General features: G+C 39.6%; 1 protein-coding gene and 1 non-coding gene across 3 annotated transcripts in view; one reads left to right on the forward strand and one right to left on the reverse strand.

The window, feature by feature from the left end:
* CDH12 (cadherin 12) overlaps positions 1-22,018 on the reverse strand; it is a 1,098,816-nt gene that overhangs the window by 643,111 nt on the left and 433,687 nt on the right. The window contains exon 1 of one of the 2 annotated variants that reach the window (XM_040353563.1): positions 2,128-2,252. The exons of the other annotated variant lie outside the window; for it this stretch is intronic. The gene's annotated coding sequence lies outside the window, so the exon portion shown is untranslated. Of the gene's footprint in view, positions 1-2,127; positions 2,253-22,018 lie in introns of those variants that run through there. 2 annotated transcript variants of the gene reach the window in all.
* Positions 7,718-7,873, forward strand: LOC120942147. Its single transcript, XR_005749933.1, has one exon. It is a non-coding gene; the product is annotated as a U1 spliceosomal RNA (small nuclear RNA).

Raw genomic sequence — 22,018 nt, forward strand, 5'->3', positions numbered from 1 at the left:
CATGTGTGACTGCCAGGGCTGGACTGGGACAAAAATTTGGCCCTGGACTTCATCCAGACTGGCCCACTTTGACAGGTCTCCCCCTTCACTGGTACTGGTACTCTTATAGGCAGTACCAGTGGGGAAGCTAGACATTATTTCACCCAGGGCAAAGAATCAGTTTGGTGCCCCCCCTTATGGGACAAGATTAGGCAGAAGTGAGAAACTCCCAGGCCATAGCTGTTGAGTCAGCTGTCTGTCCCCTCCCCCATGCTCCTCTGTCATCCCCCCTGCTCCTCTGGTCCTCCCCCTGCTTCTTTGTCCCCCCAGGTGAGCGCTGCGGGGAGGGAGAGGAGGTGAGCGCTGCGGTAAGGGTGAGACAGAGGAGTGCGGCGGTCCGCTGTCACTGAAGCCGGCCCACCGAGCAATCGGCCCACCGGGAAACTCCCTGTAGTCCCAATGGCCAGTCCATCCATGGCGACTGCTGTATGTGGTGTATAAACTGTATGTGGCTGAGTTCCGGGTGCAGCCTAGCTGTTTCACACCCGGAACAAAATAGCCTCGGTCTGAGCGGCACTCAGTCATTCATTGAAAGCTTTGTCATCTATCAATGAATACAAAGGTGTACGTTTATGAAACAGAGAAGAGCTGAGATCCTGATGATCATGGCTGATCTCTCAAGCCTCGTACACACGGCCGAGGAACTCGACGGGTGAAACACATCGTTTTGCTCGTCAAGTTCCTTGTTAGGCTATCGAGGAACTCGACAAGCCAATTTTCTCCATTCCCGTCAAGAAAATAGAGAACATGCTCTCTTTTTGGCTCGTCGAGTTCCTCGACAGTTTCCTCAACGAAAATGTACACACGACCGGTTTCCTCGGAAAAAAAAATCTCCCAGCAAGTTTCTTGCTGTTTTTTTCCAGAGAAACTCGGTCGTGTGTACGAGGCTTCAGGTGTGCCAGTTTATGAAGCTGAGATGAGGAGTGGAGAACATGTTTTTCACTTCTCATCACAAGACACACCCTTCTGTCATTCACTTTTACACATATGACCAGTTTATGAAAGTGACATCTGAGGATCTCACTGACTATCTCTGTAAAATATCTCCGTCCCAGATTCTCCAGCTCAGAGGTGGAGAATATGGGTGAGAAGCTGCTGTGATGTGGGGAAGGGGGTTTCTTTCTTCCTAATATCAGCAATAGCAAGCTTAAAGATTGATATAAATAATAACTATATATGTTTGTGTGTATATATGATATATATGTATAAATAAATATATATATATATATATATATATATATATATATATATATATATATATATATATATACACACACACATATACATATACAGTATAAACACACACGCACACAGTAAAGATCAGAATGTATTTTCTTTTAGGATCCATTCACACCTGAGCAATGCAGAGTTGTCGGCAGAATTGCGCAATCCTTGCCATGATTCCAAATTGCTGTAAAATTCTGTCAAAATACGCAATGCGCTTTTGGCTGCCATTCATTGTTAATGGCACCCCATTTGCAATTACTGTAGCAAACATGCATGTTGCCACACATTTTGTCATTTGACAAATACACTACCAACCCAAAATGCGCATTGAAAAAATGCACAATGCTCCATGCCCAAAAAATAAATCAATTTGGCTTTTTGGGCCTTTTTTGTGCACATTTTGATACACTTTTTGATGCACTTTTTGCTGCTTTTTTCAACAAACATTTAGGCATTTTTTTAACGCATTTTATCACATTTTTATGTGCATTTTTGTGCTTTTTAACATGTATTTTTGCTAATTTGTTGTTAAAAAGAAGAGGTACGGCGCAAAAACCTGTAAACAAATGTGAGACCCTAATGTTTAAACACAAGGTATAAAAGAAATAAAATACATAAAAAGTGGCCTGAATGTACAGACAATCAAAAACCCGTAATGAAATGTGAATAAAGGTTAATGATAACAAAGTCCAAACATATCAAGTAGGGAACAGTGAATATATTAGAAGTCCAAAGGATAGATTCTCCAGTGTAAATCGGTGAATCACTAATGGTAAACTCAAAATGTGACATCAAAAGAAATCCATGTGATCTATCCACCAGATAAGACACCCGAGTGACATAGTGTTGTAGTCCTCTTACCAGAGCAAATGACCACAACAGCGGTCAGTATGGACACAGGGTTTGTTTGAAGTCTCCCAGCAAGACTTGGGGGGATCCGGGTTCCTAAGTCCTGGATATGGCTTTCACATACGTCTTATCTGGGACAAACAAGTAGTTAATTCAGCTGCTCGAGTAACACGATAAATCCTTGCTTCTCAGCTGCTGCTGTCCTGCAGATTTTTTTAATCTGCAGGACAGCAGCAGCTGAGAAGCAAGGATTTATCGTGTTACTCGAGCAGCTGAATTAACTACTTGTTAATTGTCAGTTAAAGCGTCAGTTAAAGCGAGGCAGTGCCTCATTGCAAAAAGTGCTCTGGTCAGGAAGGGAGTAAATTCTTCCGAGGCTGAAGTGGTTAATAAATACATTTAAATTAAATGAATACATTTAATGCATTTAATATAAATGCAAACACACGCAGCTGATCAGTGTCCACCAGTGCCGCATGTCAGGGACCACCATGTCAGGGACCACCAGTGTTGAATGTCAGGGACCACCAGTGCAGCATGTCAGGGACCACCAGTGCTGCTTGTCAGGGACCACCATGTCAGGGATCACTAGTGCTGCTTGTCAGGGACCACCAGTCCTGAATTTCAGGGACCATCAGTGCTGAATGTCAGTGACCACCATGTCAGGGCCACCAGTGTCACTTGTCAGGGACCACCATGTCAGGGACCACAAGTGCCACTTGTCAGGGACCACCATGGAACCACCAATATGTCAGGGAACACCATGGAACTACCATGTCAGGGACCACCATGGGACCACTATGTCAGGGACCACCATGGGACAACCAATATGTCAGGGACCACCATGGGACCACCATGTCAGGGAACACCAGTGTAAAGCTGGAATATATAAGAAATCACTTGTATGACACAGCTGGCACCTCCCCCGTGTCAGGTATTGTATGTAAGAACACCAGTCGCTGATGCCCCCCTGCTCTTATTATGATTGACATCACAATGTTCCTATACAGGCGGGGGGTGGGACATTAGCGATCAGTGTTCTAATTTAACAATACCTGACACAGTGGGAGGTCCCCACTGTGTCATACAAGTAATTACTAATGATAATCCCCGCTCTGCATGGATATATCAGGTGGGCGGCGGCGGTGGGGGTACGGTGGGGGGTGGAGTCGAGCAGATTGCTGGAAGGAGCAGAGGAGGAGGAGAGAGGAGAGACTGTGGGGCTGTGAGACCCCTTCCACCCACAACATGTCTGCCTACTCCCTGCTCATTTTCAGAGGACTACAACTGGGCATGTCAGACCACTGGCTGAGCTTAGGAGAGGGATAGAAGACAATGATCTTACAAACAGAAAGTCCGCAAACAATAACGTTTTTTCAGCAAGTTCAGCAGCCTATTACAGGGAAACTACAGGGCTTAGGGCCCTTTCACACTGGTGCGTTTTTGCCGTGTTTTTGCCGCGTTTTCGCTGTAAAAATAGCACTATTAAAACGCCCATAAAACACTCCCCATGCTCCCTCCATTGAAATGAATTAAAAACCGCTTTAAAAATGCTGTAAAAACACGGTAAAATCGCGGTAAAAACGGAGCGTTAAAATCGCGGTAAAACACCGCGATTTTACCACGTTTTTACCGCATTTTTAAAGCGGTTTTTAATTTATTTCAATGGAGAGAGGCATGGGGAGCATTTTAATAGCGCTATTTTTAACGTGGCAAAAACGCACCAGTGTGAAGGGCCCTTAGAAGAACACAGATGGTAAAGTTTGCGAAGGTAGGAGATCAGCAACAAGGATATGAAAAAAATATGGCCAGAGTTCTGCTTTAAGCCTGCAAAATAACGGTGCCAGTACCATATGTTTAATACTGTAGTTAGATTACAATATTTAAAAATAATCAAAATACATTATTATTATTATTATTATTATTATTATTATTATTATTATTATTATTCAAATACAGAATTTATATAGTGCCAACAGTTTGCACATTGCTTTACAGATATAGAGGGGCGGGGGGGGCAGTACAATTACAATACAGATTAATACAGAAGGGACAGGAGGGAAGCAAATGTATTATTTCATTTGTTTTATATTTGAACATGTTTGTCAGGCTATAATAATAAAAAAACAGGGATTTTTTAAATAAAAAGAGGGTATACAAACACATATAGCCTTAAAATGTTTTCAGATAGGCATATTGGTTATATAATTTAACATAGGCATCAATGGCCCCTGGGCATGAAAGGGTTAACCTAGATGGGTCAGTCTTTACAATAGGGTAAAATTCTTTATATCAGCGTATGAATAAAATTGTAAAAATGACAGCACATATTTTAAGATGTTTCAAATGTAAGGCAGAACTTTTTAAGAAATTTTGTGCTGAAAACTTTCAATTACATGCTATGAGCTGAGATAAAAAAATGAGGTCAAACTTCTAATGTTCAGAAAAAATCTCAGTGCAGCACACATGTAAAGAAAAGAATCATTTTTACGTTGTTACACTTTAATCACGCAGGGGCCCACTGTTACAAACTAAAAATCTATAAGAAATATAAAACAAAGCATTAGTGTGTGCTCAAAAAGATCATAAAGTTGTGGAATGGGAGCATAAAACAAAACTATGTCACAAAATCATAATTTGTGAACAAACCATAAAACAACAAGCACACAGGTAATACTAGATGTTAAGGCAGAGTGATTTCATACAACAAACATTAGTAACAATAAACTACTGTGCATTTATATTAGAATGATAATAACCAAACATTTTGTTCTATACAAAAAGTAATAAAAAATAATCTAAAATATCGAATAGAGTTCCCCAAGGCTGATATTTTTTTTTCTTTTAACTATGAGTGATTTGATTGAATTTGATCAATTGTTGCACTGTATGTGAAATAGGCTAAACTTCTAATTAATTATATCCCTCACATAATGAATTACACGCTCCCAAATCTTAGTTAACAGAAAAAAAAAGAAAAAGAAAGACAGAGTGTAAAAATGATAATAGGAGATCTTTCTTGAGAGATCCTTTTCGTTTCCAATATTTTTTATTAAGTTTTCAAAAAAAATGAGGAGAGGGGTATACAAAAAAAAAATTGGGGGTGGGGGGGGGTGGGGGAGGGGAAGAAAAGCACTCTTGAGAGATACTTTTCAAACTGCCAGTTGCATTGCAGTTAAAGAAAGGTCTGTTCTACAGACAGAAAAATGTCATAAAGAAAATACTGCTGACATCCCTCTGAAAATTCTAGATATACTGTATACAAATGCCTCAAGCCTCGTACACACGTAAGGGTTTCCCGGCTGACTTTTTACCGTCGGGAAACCCAAGGGGAAAACCGAGAACCTGCTTGGTAACCCCCCCCCCCACACGACCGGGTTTCCCGACATGAAAACTACCATGAGAGCTTTGGATGGGAATCCCGGTCATGTGTAGGCTCCATCGCAGTGTTTCCCATAGGAAAACTGCCGGGTTAAAAAACACCGGGAATCCAAGGGGGGAAAAAAGAGAGCTGGTTCTCTTTTTTTCCCGGCAGTTTTCCTGTCGGAAAAACTGCGATGAAGCATACACACGGCCGGTTTTCCCGGCCAAAAGCTCTTCCCGCAGTTTTCAAGATGGGAAAACCGGTCGTGTGTACGAGGCTTCAGACTGCACAACCTTCACAAATAATAACACCTGCTCTGATTGATGATTGAATAGTTTAGAAAGGCCCTAGTGATCTTCCGTTAAAGGGTATTGCCACTTTCTTGGAAAAAAAATAGCATATATATATATATATATATATACAGTATATATAAAAGATTGCATATTCAAATGCTACAAAAGCCATATTGTAAATGAATGTTATTAAAAATGACCAACCTTTTCAATCTGCAGTACTGTAGTTTTCATGGCAGCTTGGAGGCCTCCTGTCACTCCTATACAGTTGGTGTACAGAACTAGTAATGTCATTCCCTGCTTATATGATCTCACTGGTTTTCCCAGAAACCTGCACTAAGTTGCAAGTCAGATTTCAGTTATCCTTTGCAACAAAAATGTTGGTTTTGGTAAGATACTCCCAAATGGTTAATCACTTCTAAAGGGATGCTGACACTGCAACTTTCCTCATTAGAACACTGGGGCCTCAGCTGATGCAGGAGTCTGCAACAATGTTCATTAAAATCCTTACACTGAACATTGATCACCGAGAGGGGATTTTTTTTTTTATCAACAAAAATGGAGTTACTCTAAATTTTCTACTTGATCTTTGGCAGCAATTGGTGCAACGTTTGAGTTTCTGTAATACCTGCATTTGCATGATAAACTGAGATAGCTGATGTAAGTTCCATTATTTATATTATATTTTTTTCCTTTAATAACCTATATGTATACTGCACCAAAAAGTTGACAGTGGTCCAATCATATATGAATTTGTATGTGCTTTTTGATCACTGATAGTACATACATTTTAATTCAGTTTCTAATTAATAATACACATTTTTAACAGCTTGCCATCCGCCCTATAGCAGTTTTACTGTGGCAGGGCAGCAGCTGTGTACCAGATCATGTATATATACGTGATCCTGGACTTCCGGGAAGGGGACATGCATGTGCGCCACTGGTGACTTCCTTCCTCTGTGATTACACACAGCGCAAGCCGTTGGTGGGTTCCAGGTAAGCAATGTCCTCCGTCACCCACTGATTGTCAGGCAGAAAGATAGAACTGCAAAACAAGTATGTAAATAAGGCAGATCAACATTCTGACAGTTAGGAAGGTATGAAACTTGTGTCCCTGCAAAGCAGGGAATAAATTCCACTTCTTTCTGAATAAAAACACTACACACAGTATAGTAAAACACTGGTTAGTCACACAAATAATCCTTTTAACTCCCCTGATGTTAACCCCTTTCCAGTCAGTGTCATTTGTAGAGTGACAGTGCATATTTTTAGCACTGATCACTATATTAGTGTCACTGAATCCCAAAAAGTATCAGTTAGTGTTAGAATGTCCACCGCAATTTAGCAGTCCCACAACAAGTCACTAATCACTGCCATTACTAGTAAAAAATAAATAAAAATAAACAAAAATATCCCATAGTTTGTAGATGCTATAACTTTTGTACAAACCAATCAATATACGCTTATTGGGATTTTTTTTACTCAGAAGCAGAACACATATTGCCCAAAAGACATTTGATTTCTTTATTTTTTTATTGGCTATGTTTTATAGCAGAAAGTAAAAAAAATATATATATATTTTTTAAATAAAAACACAAAAGTGAAATACCCCAAAAATACAGCTCTATTTGTGGGGAAAAAAGGACCTACATTTTATTTGGGTACATTGTCATGCGGATGTGCAATTGCCAGTTAAAGTAACACAGTGCTATATTGCAAAAAAATGCCTGGTCATGAAGGGGGAGTAAATCTTCCAGAAGTCAAGTGGTTAAGAGAACTTTGGTGTCTTTGTATTCTTTATTTCTCTTCTGTTATTTCATCTGTCAAGATGCAAATGAATAAACCTGAGATTGCAGTCCACTACAGGAAACTGCAGAATTGTAAGTCAACTCTACAAATTGACTCATCAACTCACCAATAATGTGATGCAAAAGTGGACAGGGGTATACCTGGAGGGGGGATACCATGATCACAAAGGTGGATCTCCCAGGGAGAGGATCAGCCATTGCACTCCGGCTGTCCTGATCCCTGCGATTTCCCCAAATGCGGGAAACTTAATGCAATTTGTGGTAGTGGGGAACTGCATTTGCACTTTACCCTGTATGTTTTTATTTTTTATTTTAATATGGACAGGGGTAAAGCCAGGTCCTTTATCAAAAAGTGTGGTCATTATTTATTTAAATACCAGGGTGTCCTAAGGATTTGAGGCACCTGGGTGCACAAAAGGTAAAAGCTGAGATAATGTCTAGATTTAAGAAAAAAACATATAAAAAAATGAATTAAAAAAGAGCTAATTCACACAGCTTCTCTGATATCTTTGTGTAAAATAATGATTTTAGAATATTTTTAGTGAAAAATTTGTTTTGGTATATTTGAGGGGGGCCCTGCCAGGTAGGCTGTATGGGGCCCCGTGATTTATAACTGCAGCCCTGTTTAGCCCACCCAGACTTCATGACAAAATATGGAGATTATTTTGTTATTTTACTTCAAAAAAATGTGTTGAGAAAATGGGTTTTAACCACTTACGATGGGAGGAGCTGTTCATGACATCACCCACTGCTGCCGTACGGAACCATGACTGAATGGATGATGTTTTTATGCTGTCATTTTAGCTTTCCATGTGAGTAGTATGTATGCAAACACATTAATAAATTCTATTGTCAAACGGTGAGCACTCTTTCTTTCTCTCTCTTTCTCTCTCTCTCTCTCTTTATACATGACCTGGCATCCTGGCTGATATCTGAGGGAACGTGAAAGAAGGGTTTGGATGGTGATTACCTAATTTGATATCTGTTGTATGACCACCTGGTTCATCCAGGGGTCCATACACTAAGAGAAGAAAAAGCAGTTGTGTCCCATGTAGTAACCTAGTTATGCACCGTAGTAGCACCACTGAAAAGACACTCCCCCAATGATGGGGGTGTTTGCCGTAACCAAAATCAACTGAATAAATATAGAGAAAGGCTGCCCCTAGGTAAGAGGCTACTATTTGCAAAGCAAGGACTATACTCAGGGTGTGCAAAAAAATATATTATGATTTATTAATTATTAATTTACTACAAAGCATGATAAAACTAATCAAATAGAAATAGAAAATGTGGCAGAGCTATTAAATAGAACAGTATGCTGCCGCATAGGCGGTATAGCTAATGTCAGACATACAAACAAGAAACAATGACAAGTCCATACACTAAGGTGAGAGTGTTTAGAGAGACTAGAGGTGGAGGGATTGTCACAGTTGTGAGTTGCATCAGTTGCTCAACGTCTTTCTGGACTGTTTCTTTGGACTTTTCTAGGATTTTTCTATTCAAGGACTTTTCAATATTATTTCCATGTATATGTTTTGTTTGTTTTCTGCACTGCACTTATAATCAATTTAACCACTTCAGCCCGGACCATATTGCTGGTCAATGACTGGGCCACTGTTTGCGATTCATCACTGTGTCGCTTTAACTGACAATTGTGCGGTCGTGAGACGTGGCTCCCAAATTTACGTCCTTTTTTTCCCACAAATAGAGATTTATTTTGGTGGTATTTGATCATCTCTGCGTTTTTTTATTTTTTGCGCTCTAAACAAAAATAGAGCAACAATTTTGAAAGAAAATCAATATTTTTTACTTTTTGCTATAATAAATATCCCCCAAAAATATATATATAAAAAAAAAAATGTTTTCCTCAGTTTAGGCTGATACGTATTCTTCTACATAAAATAAAAAAATAAAAAAAATAAAAAATTGCGGCGAACGTTGCCGCAATGCACACTGGGATATGTAGGCGGACGGCGCATGCGCCGTTCCAAAAAAAAGTCAATCACGTCAGGTCAAACAAAATTAACATTAAACACGCTCCCTCAGCCTATTTTGAATTAGGCGCCCTTATGCCCGCCCGCTTTAGGCTACGCCGCCGTAACTTAGCAGGCAAGTACTATGTGAATCATGTACTTGCCTCGCTAGCTTACGGCGGCGTAGTGTAAAGACGATACACTACGCCGCCGCAGAGTTAGGGCGGGCTATGTGAATCTAGCCCATACAGTATTAGATCATGCTAAAGGTCATCATAGTGGATCTGAAGAAGTGTCTTCTTCTCTTGTGCCTAGTTGGTGGTGTTGTTCAGAAGTGCTTTTTTTTAAAGGTCTGCAGTCATAAAAATATTGTATTCTGATAACTTTGTGAATAATACATGAGATGACAGTATTAAGTATATGGATTTCTTTAAATATTTTACATTCCTTTATATACTTTTTTTCTACACAGAACAAACAGTTTATTAAAGTAACAATAACAGTGGATAGGACAAACTATTACACTGCCAGGGGCACTTGCAATAGTCATTTTGTATTTACGCTCAGTTAATACCTTATAAATAATAATAATAAGAGCAACAATTGCTCAAGCTGTTTTATTTTTTGTCCCAAACCCTGCAAGTCTTGCTGGGAAGCATTGTCTGCCAATAAATGTGGAGATAAATATTACATTATCATTACATGTATTAAAAACATATAGTACATAGAATGTATGTTATTTTCTATCAATTTGAATATTGTTATCTATGTTTTGGAACATCTGAGGTCACTGACATCAGTTTCCCATAAGGCCCCGTACACACGAGGAGACATGTCCGATGAAAACGGTCCGCGGACCGTTTTCATCGGACATGTCTCCTGTGAGCTTTTGGTCTGATGTGTGTACACACCATCAGACCAAAATCCCCACGGACAGAGAACGCGGTGACGTAGAAGACACCGGCGTTCTCAAACATGGAAGTGCAATGCTTCGACACATGTGTCGAATCAATTCGACGCATGCGCGGGATTTCGGGATGCTGGTTACACATCATAACCAGCGGACATGTCTGATTAGGTGTACTAACCATCAGACATGTCCGACGGACATGTTTCCAGCGGACAAGTTTCTTAGCTTGCTAAGAAACTTTTGTCCGCTGGAAACCTGTCCGCTAGGCCGTACACACTGTAGGACATGTCCACGGAAACTGGTCCGCGGACCAGTTTTAGCGGACATGTTCGACCGTGTGTACGCGGCCTAAGAGTTTATTTATCTTTCCAAATATATTCATGTTCTAGCTCTTCATAAACTGAGAATATTATATTGCTTTAATCCCACCTTTTTTTTCTGTTCTACTCATAAGAAATGAATTTGCTCCAAATTTTACCAAAGTGTCCACAATCGGCTCCTTCGCCAGCTGCCTTGTCCTACACCTTGAAACAGTGCCTTAATCCCTGTATTGCTTCTACTGCTGAATTCAATGTGTACCTATTCCCACTGAATTGTGTACTGCCTAGACCTTCCAATGTCACAATAAACACTTAACCTCCCACGCCCAAGCTTGCACCAATATGTGCACTCAGCAGTTAACCTTTTGCTCAAGACCAATGTTTTGCTATCAAAGCTGGAAACTCCAAAGTGCTGTGTCCCATAATCTAGGAGGCAGAGTTATTATAGAGTGATTTAACCAGGTCAAACATCCATAAAACATGTGCAGCCTTCAGAGTATATCATACCAGGAACAGGAAAAAAATGGTAAAAGGTATAGAAAATATGATATATGTAACAACCATAAATAGTGACATCTACAGAAGAATGAACATCACACAAATACTATTCAGTAATCTGTCAGACTTCTCCTTTTGCCTTTGCTCTTACTCAGTTCCAAAAATCTCCTTAAGCCATTGCAACTTTTACTAGCCACTGTATTTTTTATAATTATGCCCCTGCAGTCCTAAATTATTTCCTTTATATTTAAATTGACCTTGTCACTACAATGTAAAAATGAAAACGGCATAACTGTAAAAAGAAAAAGCACTATGCTTTCCTTTTTCTTGGCCCATGTCTTGAAACGCTGCCCTATGTGCTTTAGTATTCAACACATAAGGGCGTGTGAATACCTGCTACTCTTCCAACATGCAGTGGTTCCTCCTGATGACTCAAATGTCACTATAAGATGCACAAGTGTAGTGGGGGAGAAAAAATAATAAATCCATCCAATCATCTGAATAGTTGAAAAAGCTAGGGAGCAGCATTGAAGTGACATTTCAAGACACAGGCCGCCACAAAGGTAAGTATAGTGCCTCTATTTCCGACAGACATTTTTGTGCTGCTTTGAAAGCATAACTGTGGTCAAACTGAACATCCCACAGACAGACAAAATCCTTGCAATGCTAGTAAAATCTAGAGATATAAAACACTGGAAACATACAAAAAAAAGAAATGGAGTGCACTGGATATCACAAGCTAGCTTTAAAGTAAAGCAAAAAAAAAAGATTGCATTTACAAACTCATATTGAGAATAAGGGTTACCACAGCATATAGGCAAGCACAGAGTTAACCAGTAACTTTTCAACAGCTGGCTGAAGCCTCGTACACACGACCGAGAAACTCGACGGGCGAAACACATCGTGTTGCTCGTCGAGTTCCTTGTTAGGCTGTCAAGGATCTTGGCGAGCCAAATTTCTCCATTACCTTAGAGGAAAAAGAAGACATGCTCTATTTTTGGCTCGACGGGATCCTCGACAGTTTCCTTGTCGAAAAGTGTACACACGACCGGTTTCCTCAGCAAAAAAAAAAAAAAAACAGCAAGTTTCTTGCTGGTTTTTGCCGAGACACTCGGTCGTGTGTACGAGGCCTGAGAAGCAATGTACCTGGGAGATGTAAGCAAACCAGTAAAAGCCTCTATGGAAATGCCACTCAAGATGTGACACAGAAATGCCCTCTAGCAGAACTGCCCTCTAGGCTCACAACGAACCTGAGTTGTAGGTGTTCAGTATCTGCAGATATGACTATATGCTGACATATGTTTGATTGTCAGTATTAGTTTGTAAATGCAAATATTTTATTTTGGTTCACTATTAAAATCGAACCTTGCATATCTAGTGCCCTCTATATATTTGGTGTTTCATGCTGCTGTGTTGACCCTGTAGTGTCAGGGTCTTTTTAAAGGGTAGGTTTAAATTTTTTTTTAAAAACATAATTAAAGCAAATTTTTTTGCAGGTAAAATAAAATGTGAGTACATTTTTTTTAGGAGACTGGAAAGCTCATAAGTCAGACTGTCGGTGTAAGCTGTCCACCTTGCACAGGCACTGACAGAAAGAACCTATGAACTTCCAGAGAGATCAACATGTGTTTAAGAATTAGAAATAATTTTTCGTCACTTTCTGAAACAAGACCTGTCTATGTTGCACAATGTTTTTTTAGTCATTTATATTGTTGTTTTTTTTTTACTTTCTTTTTTTCCCTTTTTCTCTGCTATTCTCTGTCCCGCTGGTTGTTTCTCTCTCTCTATCTCTCTCCCTCTCTCTCCCCCTCTCTCTCCTCCTCTCTCTCTCTCTCCCTCTCTCTCTCTCTCTCTCTCTCTCTATCCCTCTCCCTCTATTTCCCCCTCTCTCTCTCTCTCTCCTCTCTCTCTATGGAGCTAGACAGCATATTTATTAAGACATGTTTTACACATATGTTGGAGAAACATGTACCCTAGTTACATAGCACATTTGTTACACATTCACTGTTTTTTTTCCATTTTTTTTATTATAATTGTGCACATGTATTTAGTATAATATTTGCTTATATTTCAACCAGCAAATGTCTTTTTTTACCGCCCTTTCACAGAAAACATGCAGCTTATTGCTGTTAGTGAAATAAGTGAAGAAGTGTCTTTATATAGAGGTCATTTTTCGTTCTCTGTTAGGCTCAGACAGCCTTGGCTGTTTGAAGCTCTGATGTTTCCTTTTGATGAGCTTTCTGATTATAAGGTAGTGCCAGAATAGTGTCAAAGTGTCAGCTTTCTCATTTTACCTTTCAGTAACTTTGTTACCTTGTCAGAGAGGATTCTAAATCCTGACTAAAGCATAATGGGGCATTGACATGTTGTGCAAGCTTTTGGGGGTTTTGTACATTTCTGTAAACGGCACATTTTAATGTGTCACTTTACACTGATTTTAGCATGAGTCAGTCTAGATCCTTCTAGGTCATAAATCTGGCCATACACAACACATATTTTATATTAAAAAGACTCTAAGCTGTCAGTGGCACTTCTGACACTACCCGGCTCAACAAACTTTGTTGAAAAAGTCAGTTGAACAGTACATGATATCAATCAGCTGCAGTCCCTGTTCTGGTATTCAGACAGCTGGAAGAATATCTCACGTTCAGCCTGCTAAGCTTAATTACTAGAATCTCTACATGTATTGCTATCTTAAACCAGAAGTTAGATCATCATTAATTTTCCTACAAGTTTAATACAGTGAAACAAGTTAAAGCATAACTCTTACAAGAGGTTGCTTTGACAGTGAGACGCACATAGACATTCATATTGTTGTGTGGTTTAGGAATAAACAAGAAGTGGCGCCAAACTATATAACGTGCAATAAATAGTGAGTAGAGCTGCCCCTTTTTACAAGTAAGTAAATCACCTATCAAACAATTCAAAATATATATATATAATATATAATTATATAAAAAGTTGTCGCTAACGCAAATACATATACATTCAGTGCATGTTAAATAACCATTCAGACAAATAACCATAAACAACAAAAAATAAAAATAAAAGAAGAAACATGAAAGATAGTGAGAAGGAGAGTATTGGGCTGAGGTGGAGTCTTGTGACACAACAAGGAAGGTATAGGTGATTCCTCAAGGACACTAAAGTCACAAGACTCACCTCCCAGTAGGGACAGATATGCTGGCCCATGTGTTTTCCGTTATAGACATTCTTACAAACTGCCAATATGTAAGTAGTGCAGGAAACCAATACTCTCCTTCTCACTATCTTCTTCCCCCTACTGGGTCACATGACCAATAATTTTATGTGATATTTATATATATATATATATATATATATATATATATATATATATATATATATATATATATATATATATATATATATATATATATATATATATATATATACTTTTCTACAGATTTTACATTATTATGCATTCGTCCCTGAGGAGTGGCCCAGCGCCATGAAACGGGTTACAAAGATGCATATGTCTTATACTTTCAGGCCAATACCTGGTATTTTTAAGATTCTTGTTTGGAGGACTATCTTTTCAAAAACCTTGTGTACTATTTGACAATTATTTGTTGATGGTTTGAAAAATGCTGTTTATGTATTTACTGTTCTCTATGCATCCACTGCTGCATGTCATTGTTCTGTGTTTTAGACAATAAACACATTGGTTAACTACCTCGTTTTACTTGTCCATTTCCATCATAATACCTAATTTAAAGACCCAAACCTTTCTTTTTAGTGGAAAGATTCAAATATACGAGTTCTGAGGAAATCTGAACATATTGCAAACATTTAGAGCCTGATTTACAAAAATTAAGCACATGCTGCTTATGAAGGATAAAGTAAAAAGGTTCAAAAGTATGGAAATAGCATGTGGTCAATACAGTTACAGGTATACAGGTATCTTAACTAAAAAAAATGAAAAATATAATAACTATAAACAACTACAAGCAATTTAAAACTCTCTGCCAATCCCTTCTCTGTTAAGGGGTAAAAGGTGGCAAAATAAATCTAGGGGGCTAACTGAAATCCAGGTTTTATGACATCCATTATTAATGACTATGTTGTCTAAAGCTGGGTGTACACTAATAGAAATTTGTTTGACTTTTTATATTGTCAGAAAATTGTTAGAACGTTCATTCACTTACCATCATGATCGTCTTAGGGTCAAATTGATGTTTGTTTTCATCCGCAGTGATGAGAAAATTTAATGTAAAAATTTCTAACAGTGTATGTGGTTTTCGTTCAGTAAAGTCCAATTATTCCAAAATTGAATGTTAAAAGCAAACAAAATATTGAACTACCTTTGAATGACATTTGAACTTGAGAACTTTCATACAAACGTTTGTTAAAAACTCTATTGTATACCCAGGTTGAGGCAAGATTCTCGTTTCCTTATAACTTAAAAAAAAAGCCACCAAAAGACTAAGGGCCAGATTCTGAAAGGACTTACGACGGCGCAGCGCCATGTATGGCGTCGTAAGTCCTAATCCGACCCGTCGTATCTATGCGCCTGATTCTTAGAATCAGTTACGCATACATATCCATTAGATCCGACAGGCGTAAGTCTCTTACGCCGTCGGATCTTAACTGCATTTATTTTTTGACCGCTAGGTGGCGCTTCCGACGAATTCCGCGTCGAGTATGCAAATTAGCTAGATACGCGAATTACCGAACGTACGCGCGGCCGACGCAGTAAAGTTATGATGTTTACGTTAGGCTTTTCCCAGCGTATAGTTGCCCCTGCTATATGAGGCATAAGTGCGGCGTATCAATGTTAAATATGGCCGTCGTTCCCGTGTCAAAATTTGAAAAAGTTACGTTGTTTGCGTAAGTCATCCGTAAATGGGGCTGGACGTCATTTACGTTCACGTCAAAACCAATGATGTCCTTGTGGCGTACTTTGGAGCAACGCACACTGGGAAATTCCACAGACGGCGCATGCGCCGTTCTGCAAAAACGTCAATTACGTCGGGTCACAGTAGTTTTACATAAAACACAACCCCCCTGATCCAAATTTGAATTAGGCAGGCTTACGCTGGCCGATTTACGCTACGCCGCCGCAACTTACAGAGCAAGTGCTTTGAGAATACAGCACTTGCCCCTCTAAGTTGCGGAGGCGTAATGTAATTCGGATACGTTACGCCCGGGGCAAAGATACGCCGCTGACTGAGAATCTGGCCCTAATTCTGGTCTGCATTTACTTTAGTATTTCAATTCCCAGTCAAATCAAGAAAATTAATAAAATATGATACAGGACTGGTATATAAATTAAGTGCAGACTGCAGTAAAAATTGTTCATGTAAAAATTCAGTCACATGTAATAATTTGAAGACTGGATAGCACTGGTAGATATATGTATGAGCTTGAGAAATGTTCCAACACTTGGGGCTCGATTAACTCAATTTAAGCTCATGCTGGCAATTTGTTTGTTTATTCCTACATACATTCATTCATGAGTGAACATAGCAGTAGACAATATTTTAGCTATAGTTTATTAAGCTTTTGAAATAATAAAAAAAATAGAATATTTATCTTCAACGTGATTTATATTTAAAGTGAACACGGATGACAGTGAAAATTGCTTCTTTAATAAATTAGCCCCATGTACTGGAATTAGTCAAAGACTGAAAAGCAATTATCATTAGTGGAAAGAAAGATTCAAATATATGAGTTCTGAGGAAATCTGAACAAATGGCAAACATTTAGAGCCCGATTTACTAAAATTAAGCACATGCTGCTTATGAAGGATAATATAAACAGGTTAAATAGTATGGTAATAACATGTGGTCAATATATTTACAGGTATCTTAACTGTTTAGCTAAAAAAAAATTATATATATATATATATATATATATATATATATATATATACATGTAAAATAATAATGACAATTTACAAGCCAGCTACATCACCAACCCTGTCTCAAAATATCAACCGCACTGTCCTCTTTGCTTCCCCAAAGAAGCTCCATCATCAGCTGCTACCTATGTTTATTTCCAGGACTTTTCCAGAGCTTCTTCTTCCATCCTCCGGAATACCCTACCCCAACCTGTACAGCTAGCTCCTTTTCTGTCTGCCTTTAAAAGATCCCTGGAAAATCATTTCTTCTAGAAAAACCTATCATGCCTCCAGCTAAACACTGAATTTTAGTTTCTTGAAGAACTAGTCCCCATATAGTTACTACACATTGTATCACTTACCCTTCTCTTTAGATTATAGGCTTTAACAAACAGGGCCCCTATAGGCCTCCCATCTTGAATTATATTGTAACTGTACCGTCTGCCTTTATTTTGTAATGTGTAACAGTATACATAAAATATAAAACATTTATGGATTATGACAAAAATGGCCACTACTGTGGTTCCCTTTACCTTTAGATTCCACTGTTTGAGGACAATATTTATTAATTTACTGGTACTAAGATGACTCCAAGAACTAATGCACCAGATTATCTGGCTTTAAAATAATCTGTTACCATGTGAGAGTGAATAAGGATCAATGACATAATTGAGGTGAGTGACTAAAGGGTGTTGCTGGAGGTAACTTGAGCCAAGCATCAAAACCTGAGGTCAAGACAGCAATTGTACCCTCAGGCCCCGTACACACGTCCGAGGAACTCGACGTGCCAAACACATCGAGTTCCTCGTCAAGTTCTGTGTGAAGCTGCCGAGGATCTCGGCGGGCCAACTTTCCTCATTGAACAACGAGGAAATAGAGAACATGTTCTCTATTTGGCCCGACGAGTTCCTCGTCGGCTTCCTCGGTGAAAAGTGTACACACGACCGAGTTTCTCGGCAGAATCCAGCTCCGATCGAGTTTCTGGCTGAATTCTGCCGAGAAACTCGGTTGTGTGTACGGGGCCTCACCCTTTCTGATGCAACTCACATGGAGATTTAGCTTATTTATTTGAACAAGCAAATATGGGAGGTATTACTGCAATGGTACACAGGAAAGAGACTTGGAGTGCAGAGAAATCCAAGAAGGCAGAAGAACAACAAGAAAAGATGTGCAGAAACAGGTGGACACTAAACAGTAAGCAGCAGGATCAATAGGTAGATACTGGGACCCAGATAAATCAGGAGAACTATAGAAATAAATATAAGTCTCTACAGGAGGACACTTAGCAGAACCAATCATCAGCCAGGTGCACACAGGTTGAGCACACCACACATGAGGAGCAGGCTTTTGTCAACTGTCCAGCTGGGGAAAAGAGTTGGGTGAATGGTTCAGCCCGAGCATGAGTTCAGCATAACATTGGCTGTTCACCCCGTTCAGGAAACAACCAAATGTGCAGGGTGTTTGGGATATTTGGGTACAGTGTTGCATGACCGGGCAATTGTCACTCAAAGAGTGACAGCACTGAAAGCTGAAAATTGGCCTGGATGGGAAAGGGGTTTAAGTGCCCAGTAAGTGGTTAAAAAGGGGGCCCCCAGATCCCACCCCCCCATGTGAATGAGTATGGCCATTCACCAAAAAAGTGTCAAAAAGTAAACACAGAGACAGTTTTTGACAATTCCTTTATTAAAAAAAAAAAAAAAAAATGTCCCCGATATAAATCCATCATCAATCATGCCCCCGCCGCACCCCCCAAAAAAAAAACAATGCTCCACACTCATTGATGGTGCTGTCCGCCAAATGCCTCTTCCGTGGTTTGACAATTCAAAGCTCTCTTGCCCCCCCTTCCTGACTTACCAGGCTGCATGCTAAGGGTCTGGTATGGGACCACATAGGGTCTGGTATGGACTGGTGTCATTTTTTCTTTATTTTTGCAACTGCGAGTCAATTTAAATGTGATTTAACCCGATTTTTTTCTTTAAAATTTTCATTTTTGTTGCAGCATGTTCTATGCATTCTACAGATGTGCCACATTACAGGCAGACTACCGGGACCCTCCAGGCACTATATTTAAATTAATTTTAAACTTTCTTGTTTTACTTTAAGCATCATTAACTACTTCAGCCCCGGACCATATTGCTGGTCAAAGACCAGGCCACTTTTTGCGATTCGGCACTGCGTTGCTTTAACTGACAATTGCGTGGTCGTGCGATGTGGCTCCCAAACAAAATTGGCGCCCTTTTTTCCCACAAATAGAGCTTTATTTTGGTGGTATTTGATTACCTCTGCGGTTTTTAGTTTTTGCGCAGATAAACAAAAATAGAACGACAATTTTGAAAAAAATAATATTTTTTACTTTTTGCTATAATAAATATCCCCCAAAAAGATATAAAAACATTTCTTTCCTCAGTTTAGGCCGATACGTATTCTTCTACATATTTTTCATTAAAAAAATCGCAATAAGCGTTTATTGATTGGTTTGCGCAAAAGTTATAGCGTTTACAAAATAGGGGATAGTTTTATGGCATTTGTGGCGATCAGCGATTTTTATCAGTACTGCGACATTATGGCGGACACTTTGGACACTTTTGACACATTTTTGGGACCATTGGCATTTTCATAGCGATCAGTGCTATAAAAATGCATTGATTACTATAAAAATGCCACTGGCAGGGAAGGGGTTAACACTAGGGGCGAGGAAGGGGTTAAGTATGTTCCCTGGGTGTGTTCTAACTGAAGGGGGGTGGACTGACTTGGGGAAATGACTGATCGCTGTTCATACATTGTATGAACAGACAATCAGGCATTTCTCCCCCTGACAGGACCGGGAGCTGTGTGTTTACACACACAGCTCCCGGTTCTCGCTCTGTAATGGGCGATCGCGGGTGCCCAGCGGTGATCGGACCCGCTGGGCATGTGCGTCAGAGGCGCGTGCCCCTATTGGCTGTTTGACGAAATGATGTAGATCCACGTGATCTTGCCCAGCAGAGCCGACCTGCCACCGTAAAACTGTGGCGGCTGGTCGGCAAGCGGTTAAAGTCATTGCTCCTGAAAAAAAGTTGCATTGATACCGTGTTTCCCCGAAAATAAGACCTACCCCGAAAATAAGACCTACCCCGATTTTTTGGAAATGGCTGCAATATAAGCCCTACACCGAAAATAAGACCTAGTTTAAAGTGTTAGTGAAATACTAGAGTCCACTCTATTACAGTGCTGACTGTGTGTGTGTGTGTGTGTGTGTGTGTTTATATGATCTATTTGTGCCAAATACCTTTGGTATATCGCTGACCTCCATCTCCTCTCAGCTGATCTCATGCTGCTCTCCTCTTCTCCTCTCCTCTCAGCTGTCAGGGGGGATCTCGGGCCCCCCTCTGCATTCCTTAGAGCTGGGAAGACACCTTGTGGGCCATGGATGCGCCGAGCGAGTGGCGCTCAGCTGATGTCACGCTGCTCTGCTTGTCTGCTCTTCTGCAAGCTGTCAGGGGGAATGTGGGCCCCCCTCCCTCTGCATTCCTTAGAGCTGGGAAGAGACCTCCGGTGGGCCATGGAAACGCTGAGCAGTGCTCAGCTGATGTCACGCTGCTCTGCTCTTCTGCTCTTCTGCAAGCTGTCAGCGGGGGATCTTGGGCCCCCTCCCTCTGCAGTGCTCGAAGAGGCAAAGAGAGCTCCAGGGGGTTACAGATGCACCCAGCACTTGAAGAAGGTATGTGGCACAATTGAATTGCAGACATACACATTTTGCAATATATGGTGCTGTGGATTTTAGGAATTTACAAGCTTTTTACACAGTTCCACAGGGGATTTCTGACAGGCAGGGGGGAGAGAAGACAGCACATGGCATGATAAGACCTACCCCGAAAATAAGCCCTAGTGCGTTTTTGGTTGCCCAAATTAATATAAGACACAGGCTTATTTTTGGGGAAACACAGTACATGTCCTCCAGGGCAGTACCCCAATACCCCTTTTTATGGCCAATTACTTGCATATGAGCCTTCAAAATGTGAACTTTATATATTTTCTGTTCGGCTACCATTGAATTCAATGGGGTTCGCCGTTCGGGTCAGAACTTTTCCCCTGTTCGGGAGTTCTGCTGGGGTGTTTGTCTCATCTCTACTGGGAAACATACTATTATAAGTTTTCTGAAAACATCTTTAGGCTAGTAGTTTGCATGGATACGAAAACATTTTGTTTTAGTCCTGTGACTATGTATCCAAAATAAGTACAACAGCTGCTTAGTTTTATTTTCTGTTAAGCTTACTAATAATGCAAATACCCCATATATTCGTTTCATTAACTCCATTAAACATTCCTTAGTGCACTTTCCAATGTTACTAGAACATAATAAAAACTCGTTAAGTATACCGTCTCTATAACTAGTGTTTATTTTTTGCTTAAATGATGATAACACATAAGACACATTTTAATGTATTCAGAACATTTCTTTTGTGCATAATCGCATTTACAATGTTCTCATAAGTGAGATCCACTTCATCTTTTTTATGTCTGTTATGATTATTTTACCTGCTTTTTTCCTAGTTGTGCTCTGAAGATGCAACTTTTCTAGAGGTAATAAAAATGCAATTGCATGATTTGCTAGACATAGGGAGAATATATAATTTTAAATGGGCACTACAGTATAAATGTATTAACTTTGGTTATAATGTTTCTGTTTAAAGGGCCAATATACCCAAACTACATACATATCATAAACTGATTTAAATCAGAATAAAAGATAACTATGAACATGTTTCAGATAATCAGAGGAGATTATTAGTATAATTATTAGCAAAAATAAATAAATAATGCCCCGCACACACGGCAAAAGTCCGATGTGAGCTTTTGAACGGAAATTCCGACCGTGTGTATGCTTCATTGGACTT

This window comes from Rana temporaria, chromosome 5, assembly GCF_905171775.1.
Source record: "Rana temporaria chromosome 5, aRanTem1.1, whole genome shotgun sequence".
NCBI classification, from domain to species: domain Eukaryota; kingdom Metazoa; phylum Chordata; class Amphibia; order Anura; family Ranidae; genus Rana; species Rana temporaria.